Source organism: Geotrypetes seraphini, chromosome 2 (assembly GCF_902459505.1).
Source record: "Geotrypetes seraphini chromosome 2, aGeoSer1.1, whole genome shotgun sequence".
NCBI classification, from domain to species: domain Eukaryota; kingdom Metazoa; phylum Chordata; class Amphibia; order Gymnophiona; family Dermophiidae; genus Geotrypetes; species Geotrypetes seraphini.
This window is the reverse complement of record NC_047085.1, coordinates 523,044,260-523,052,348: the sequence shown is the minus strand read 5'-3', so window position 1 is coordinate 523,052,348 and position 8,089 is coordinate 523,044,260. Positions and strand designations below refer to the sequence as shown.

Genomic DNA, 8,089 nt, shown 5'->3' with positions numbered 1-8,089 from the left:
TATTTGAGATAACTGAGCAGCATGAAGCTTATAGTTTGGTGTGCTTCACTGTTGAATTTTTAAAGAAAGAAGGAAAGAAAACGGAATTATATAAGAGTTTAAGGCTTGACTGTGCAGGGAATTATTTTTGTAAAATCATGTTTTGTTATGTGACTGGCATTATTTAGACTTTAATTTCTATGAATGAATAGAATGAAAATGATATAAAATTACTTGCTTGTTTTTATGTGTGTGCGCTGAAGGAAAGTGGAGAGAGAGTGGGCTGAGGACACTGAAGGGAAATGGGGAAGAGAGAGTGGGGAGAAGACGCTGATTTATAAATTGATAATTGTACAGAATATTGTTTCTTTTCATACTTTAATATAATAAGTTCAGTATAAAACTATTCGAGGCTTGTGTGGATGGGATCAGATGGTTTGTGGGGACGGGGACCGAGCAAGTGGGCGGGGACGGAGACAAATTTACCCCCGTGTCATTCTCTAGGCTCTGCCACGAATCGATTTCAACTACGTGTGGGCCAGTGAGGTGTCAGTCGGGTTGACGTAGCCGTCATAGCGCAAGCGGGCGTGGGGAATGGCTCTCAAAAGAAATCTTAATCGTTGTACTGCTCATCTATGGCTCTTTTGACTAATGAGTTTGCCTACTACTGGTCTAGGGCATCTTCCTTTCCTCAGTATTCTCGCAGTCCATCATCTTTCTTCTCCTTGCCTCACCCTCATTCCTGTGCTTGCTCACCTGGCGTTGCTATAACCCTTCGGCCGTCGTCTGCGTCAATGAGAGAAAGCTTCCAGGACGTTGAAGGCAACGTTTTTAGTTCACTGATGCTGACAACGGCCGAAGAGTTACAAAAGCGCCGGGGGAGCAAACACAGGATCCTGTGGGGGAGCGGGAAGAGGAGGACTCCAGTTAGGTGCGTAGGGAGGGCTTGGGGGAGGGGAGGCAACAGGACTCTGGATAGCTGTGTGTGGTGAGGGGAGGACTCCAGGTAGGTGTGTAGGGAGGGCTATGGGGGAGGCAACAGGACTCTGGAGATTTGCGCGGAGGGGGGTGGGGGAGGGCGGGAGAGGCCTCCAGGTATGTTGAGCTGCTGTAGGATTACTAGATATCTGGTTTCCCCAGACAAAAGTTGTTAAATTAAAAATCCACCTGGACTTTCGACACAGACCTCAAAAGAGGACATGTCCATGGAAATCTTGGAACTCTACATTTCAACAATAGCGAGCCACTACTGGACCACACTCTTGGCATTGCTGGATGTTAAGAGAGTTCTTCTCTGGTGCCTTGAGGCGAAGAATGAGTGTTGTCCTAATCACTCCTAGCCACCTGGCTTCTATTTCCAGATTATATTGATACACATGGCTATTTTGTCTGCATAAATTAGTCTCTGCACAGTCTTACATACACTCTCTTATCAGTCTACTGGGCTGAGAAGTCCGATCCTCGTGCAGAAGATGGAAGAGGCAGAACCGTGGGTAGTCTGGTGAAGCAAGGCACGGAGGGATTCCCACAGCTCACAGCCTTCCTCTTCTCTATAGCTTCCACCAGGATAACAGGCCAAACAACGCTAGACACAGAGACGCTTCAGACTTCTAGTTTTTCTGTTCAATAATGTTTTATTGACAAACTTTTAGTACAATAGCCAAGAATAACAAGCTTGCAGGAAAGAAATGCTCACAGAATAGATATTCCCAACCTGGCTGGTTTTACACTTTATACTAAATCATCGGAATGGTAACACTGTGATTATTTCTCCATACTATAATCATTTTAACACATCCGACCATACTTTATTAAAGATGACGGAGTATTCCATTTTTCCGCTCAGCCTATTCAAATCTAGCATAAAGACAAACCGTATTCCACCATAGATTATAATTCAGAGATGAGACAATATTGTTTTCAATGCAATTAACAAAAGGGATTTAAACAACTTTGCTTCATATTTGTCTAAGGTCGATTCAATAGAAGATCCATCAAATATTATAACTGAATAGGAGAGAGAACCTGTAATTGGTAAAAGCTTCCATCTAGTGGACCATATCTCAGACCAGTATGGTTGTCGTAATGGACAGTTCAATAACACGTGATCCAACATTACATGACCAACATACATTGGAACTAGAGCAAGAGCGTTTAGATAATTGATGTGGTGTCCAGTCTGCTCTGTGATAAAGAAAACACGCCATTTGCATGGTTGCCGATGCTTTAAAGACTTAAATGAGGATAGCCATATGTCATTGGAGCTAAGAGAGGGGAATGTGGTAGATGTGTCCCTTGACCAGATATCATACAAGGCGGATGGAGAAGTATATTTTATACCAGGCTGACGCTTCTCCTCTCTTCCCCCTAACAAATGTGGCCCAAGTGAGCTCCACTGGCTTCCCATAATCTCCAGAGTCCACTTCAAATGTGCCTGCCTTACGTTCAAGATCCTACACTGCATCCTCCCCCCTTTTATTCCTCTTTCCTAGAATTCCTCTAACCCCAATTCCACCAGATCTACCCAAAAACTGAAACTTTCCTTTCCCTCTCTAAAAGGCGTTTCCCTTGTAGGAAACTAGGTTCTTCCCTCCCTTTCAGAATCACTGAGCTCTGGAACAACCTTTCTTCCCCTCTTAGGAACCTGAGCTCTCTCCAACTCTTCCGTAAACATCTGAAAACCTGGTTATTTTCAAAAATGTAACTCTTCCTCTCTGGTTACTCTGTCCTAAATTTTCTCTTCATTTTGTCTTTTCCCTTCACTGGAGTTTCTTTCTACCCTAACCCTTGTTAACCGTGTCAAGCTTTGCGAATGTAGAGATGATGCGGTATACAAACTTAAGGTTTAGTTTAGTTTAGAAGGTGTTTCGCTAGAAAGCGTATGTTGTTTTATGTATGATGTGAGGCAGTGATGTAACTGTATCCAGCGAAATGCTTGGTTCATAGGCAAGTCAAATGCAGATGAAAACGACGTATCGTCAGACAATTTGTTACCCTTGAGTAATTGATCAATAGACCAGATCCAGATTTAGGCCAAGCCTTCCATTCAATGTATCTTTTATTTGAGGATTGTGCCAGATCACCGCCATAATAGTAGAATCCCATTTGATATCAGCAATATAGTCAATTTCACGCAATGCAAGTAAAGTCTGACATTGTCCTTCATAATGCGATCTGAAGGTTTACACTCCTCCCTCCATATTCGTGGGGGTTAGGGGCAAGCGGATATCTTTTAGGGCTGACTCTGACCCATCCCTACCTCCCTCCTGTATCCCAGACCTTACCTGGTGGTCTAGTGGTAAGTCTGACTTCTGAAAGCAAATTAATGGAAACACTTTTAAAACAGAGAATGGTCAAGTGTCTGGAATCCTGTGGATTACAGGACCGGAGGCAACATGGATTCACTAGAGGTAGGTCTTGTCAGACAAATCTGATCAATTTCTTGACTGGGTGACCAGAGAATTGGGTAGAGGATGTGCGTTAAATGTGGTGTATTTAGATTTTAGCAAAGCCTTTGACAGTGTTCCACAAAGATGTCTAATAAATAAACTGAGGGTCCTCGGGATGGGTCCCAAAGTGACGGGCTGGGTCAGGAATTGGTTGAGTGGATGGTGACAGAAGGCAGTGATCAATGGAGATGGCTCTGAGGAAAGGGATGTTACCAGTGGTGGGCCTCAAAGTTATGTTCTTGGCTCTGTTCTTTTTAACATTTTTATAAACGATCTTGCTGAAGGACTGTCAGGTAAGATTATCTAATCTAGTCTTCCATTTGTGAGTCACACAAACCTATACAAGCTGGATGGAAGTGCAGATGGGAGAGATAAGGGAGCAAATGCCAAAAGGAAATGGGAGGAGAGAAAGAGGGGAGCAGATGCTGGACGGAAGTGGACAGAGAGAGGAGAAGATACTAGATGGAAGGGTTGGAGAAAGAGGGTACATGATGGAAGGAGGGGATAAATAAAAGGAGGACACATGATGGGGAGAAAAGGATTGAGTTAGGGAAACACTGGAGGGGTGAGGGAAAGAGGTGGCAATCTTTAGGTAGACAGTAAAAAATGACATTGATGAGAGGGTAGTAAGAACATAATCTAGACAGATGCAGAAAATAAATTGAAAAGGGAAAGGAATTGCAGAGGAGAGGTGTGGAAGAGGGAAGGAGAGGAGAGAGATGCCAGACCAATGGGGGTGAAAGGAGAGATGGAAGGGGGAGGCATACAGTTTCTGGAAGGGGCATAGAAGGAGAGAAGATGCCATATAGAGGAAGAGAGACGGCAGACAGTGGATGGAAGGAAGAGAGTTACAAGAAGATGAGGAAAGCAGAAACCACAGAAGACAAAGGTAGAAATAAATTTTCTCTTTATTTATTGCTTTAGGAGACATGTGTTACTGTTTCTGTGGAGCATTGTATGCAGAGTCCAGCTTCTTGCTGGTTCAATTTAACCTTTGTCTATGTATTTCTATTTTATCCCCCCTTTTACAAAACTGTGAAGCGTTTTTTAGCACCAGCCGTGGTAGTACAGCTCTGATGCTCAGAATTTTATGAGCATCAGAGCTGTTACCTCCGTAGCTAAAATCCACACTACAGTTTTGTAAAAGAGGGAGGGGTTATTTTGTGATTACATATTTCATACAAGGCGAAGGTGTGTTCGAAAGACATGGTTTTCTGTTAGGATTGACTGCAGGATTGATCTGTACTAGTCTGGCTTGTTTAGTTTTACAATGGGTGTATTGATGTTGTACTGCTCACTGCATATGTAAGATGCTGCCTTTTCCTAGGTACTCATATGTGACGTGTGGATTGTTACTAAAAATCATGTTTTCATACAGATGGGGGGGGTGTCAAAAAATGATGGGCCCCGGGTGTCACATATGCTAGGTACTAGCTATGAAGACACAGATATATTGAAAAACGAATGTATGTGAACCAACACTTTCAATTGTCGACTGCTTTGTTGTTAGGACATTAAAAGATAACGTTTTGCTGAAACACAGTGAAGCAGGTGTCACCTCGCTATTCAATCAAAAAGAAGGAAAAAGCCTCAGAAAAGGCCCTCCCACCACCACAAAACGTGGAATTCAAGGTGGTTAGACGGTAACCTCACAGGCAAAACCTTCAAAAATTCCCTGAGAATCTTGGTAGTGACACTACTTGGTCAGATTACATCACCTTAGCTAAGAAAATGGTGAGGGCCACTTTACATGGGGCAACTCTTTTGGAGTACTGTAAAAAGGAGTTTATCCCCAGGGGCCTTAGAATTATTAAACCACCCACACTTTTTGTAGATGACCCTGTGTTCTTATCCCAGTGGGCAGGCATTCTTAACAAATGCTCTTTGGACCTTATGGTCCTTATAATAGAAAAGACCAGGGTTACTACCGAATCGCTACAATTTGATCTAGATACCAAACTAGGTGAATTAAAGAGCAGTCTGGTTTCTGACACCTTTGAGACAGATTTGGCAGCAACACAACGTAAAATTGAATCTTTCAAAATTAATCTACAAAAAAACAAAATTAAAAAATTCAAACGTGATGAGGATGATTACACCAAAAAGAAAGTCTATCCATGGTTAACGAACCCACCGAAACAGAAATCGAAGGAATTCGAGTCCTCGGACCCATCAGAAGGAGGATCCCTTTCCAATTCTGAAGAAGATTTTTTAGAGCAAGGTCAGTCCGGGGGGCCTGGACAGCAAGGCACCCGGGGAAAAACAAGAGGGCGGAGCACCAAACGTCCCGGCACAAGGGCACAGAACAGGGGAGGGACAAGCAAGAACAAGTAGTGTTCAACCTTTCCAAATACCCCCTGAATCATATAGAATCTACCTTGCTTTCACGTGGTTTCACTTTTGTACCTGTTCAGCCCCTTCAAACTTTTCAACTGCGGATTGACCTAGAGAGATTCTTCAGGAAGCTCCATCTAAAAGAACACTTTACCCAATTTCCTCTTCAAGACTCCGATGACTCGATTGCTCGAAACAGGTCTACTTGGGTTCCTTCTACTCCACCCAGTCCTCATTTAACCCTATACAAAGAGTTTGTCACAAGAGATGTCAAACGTTACTTCGACAAAAGAACTTCTAGATATCAGTCTTATAATCTATCGAAGGATGAATTCTTAGCTTTAAGAAATTTGCAATCTAACAAAAACATCAGGATATGCAAGGCCGACAAAGGTGGAGCAGTGGTCGTGTTGGACATGGAACATTATAAATCAATGGCAGCGAGTCTCTTACTGGTACCAACAGACTACCTAGAATTACAAGCTGATCCTACCCCTCAATTGGCAGCTGAAATAAGGGATTTAACTATGGCAGCTTTTGATAAGGGTATTCTTAACAAGAAAGAGTATGATTATTTGAACACTCCTGAGCCCAGAGTTCCAGTTTTTTATGTCCTGCCCAAGATACATAAAGATCTTAAGAACCCTCCTGGACGCCCGATCGTGTCCAGTCGAGGTTCTCTATTGGAACCACTCTCCACCTTTGTTGATGTCTTTTTGCGTCCTCTTGTACCTCAAGGATTTTCTTATATACGAGATTCTTCTCATTTTTTGAAGAAGTTGTCTGAAGTAGAAAATATACAGAACATCACTTATCTGGTAACGCTAGACGTCAAGTCCCTGTATACAGTTATTCCTCAAATTGAAGCTGTTGACATCATTAAAGATTTTTTGACCAATATTCCTCTCTCTCGGATACCCACGGAGTTTGTTATTAAACTGATGTCTATAGCTATGGAAAAGAATTATTTTAAATTCCAGGACAAGTTTTTTCAACAAGTCTCAGGGGTAGCCATGGGAGCGACCATGGCCCCTTCCATAGCCAACTTATTTATGCAGAATTTTGAAAACCTGTGGATAGCGCAAAACCCTTTCTCTGACAAGATTATAATGTGGTCACGATTTATTGACGATATTTTCGTCATTTGGACAGGAACCAAGGAAGAGCTTGATACATTCCATCTCTGGCTTAATTCTAGACACCATAAGATAGAATTCAGTATGACGAATCATACGAATGAAATTTCTTTTTTAGATGTTTTAGCTAAAATTGATAATGACATCATTAACACCACAATATTTAGAAAAGCCACTGATAGGAACACCTTCCTAGATTTCTCGAGTAACCACCCTCTGCCACTCAAAAGGAGTTTACCTACATCCCAGTTTTTTAGATACCGCCGTTTATGTTCAGAGGTGCCAGACTTTAAACTGCAAAGCAAACATCTATATAAGAAGCTAAAGAGTAGAGGATATCCGAGCCAGGTCCTTAAAAAAGCATACAGAAGAGCTAAATATCTGAACAGGGATTTGTTGTTTCTTCCGAAAGACAAAACATCGGACACTGACATAGCAACTTGCATCTTACAATACTCTCCCAAGATGAATGTAGTCACCAAGATCCTGAGAAAGCACTGGGAACTTATGACAGCACACCCGACACACACTGAGACTCATCTCAGGATTGCATTCACCAGACAAAAGAATTTGAAAGAACTTTTGAGTCCTGCAGACACAACTACAACTTCTCTTCAAGATGGCAGTTCGCCCATGAACAAGTCGACTGGACACTTTAAATGTGGTAAATGTCTGACTTGTACCATCACTATGGAGTTCAATGACAGCTTTACACATCCAGGCACAAAGAAACTGTATAAACTTAAACATTTAACTACTTGTTCCTCTATGTTCGTGGTATATGTCATCTATTGCCCATGTTTTAAAGTGTATGTGGGGCAGACCACGCGGACTTTGAGGAGACGTATCACTGAACACAAGAGTTGTCTTCACAATAACAAGCTGCAAGCTCCCCTCGTTGTACATTGTCTTGAAAATGACCATATTTTTGAGGATTTACGTTGCTTTGCAATTGATCATGTCAAGGAAGACACTCCAAATCGAGCAACTAAATTGTTACGTGCTGAACAATTTTGGATCCACCTGTTAAATAGCGAAGAACCTGTAGGATTGAATCAGAGACTGGAATGGAATGCCTTCTACTAGACTTTCTTTCACTTGACCCCCCTTTTTTTAGGGCCCAGTCACACTGAGCCGTTTGGGCACATCGTTCCCATTCAACCAGTTAAAAAACTAGATAATTCAAAAAAA

At 42.2% G+C, this 8,089-nt stretch overlaps 1 protein-coding gene across 1 annotated transcript in view; it reads left to right on the top strand.

Annotated features, from left to right (window-relative positions):
• Positions 1–8,089, top strand: part of LOC117354716 (zinc finger protein 721-like) — a 375,536-nt gene that overhangs the window by 198,103 nt on the left and 169,344 nt on the right. The gene's annotated exons all lie outside the window — the stretch shown is intronic.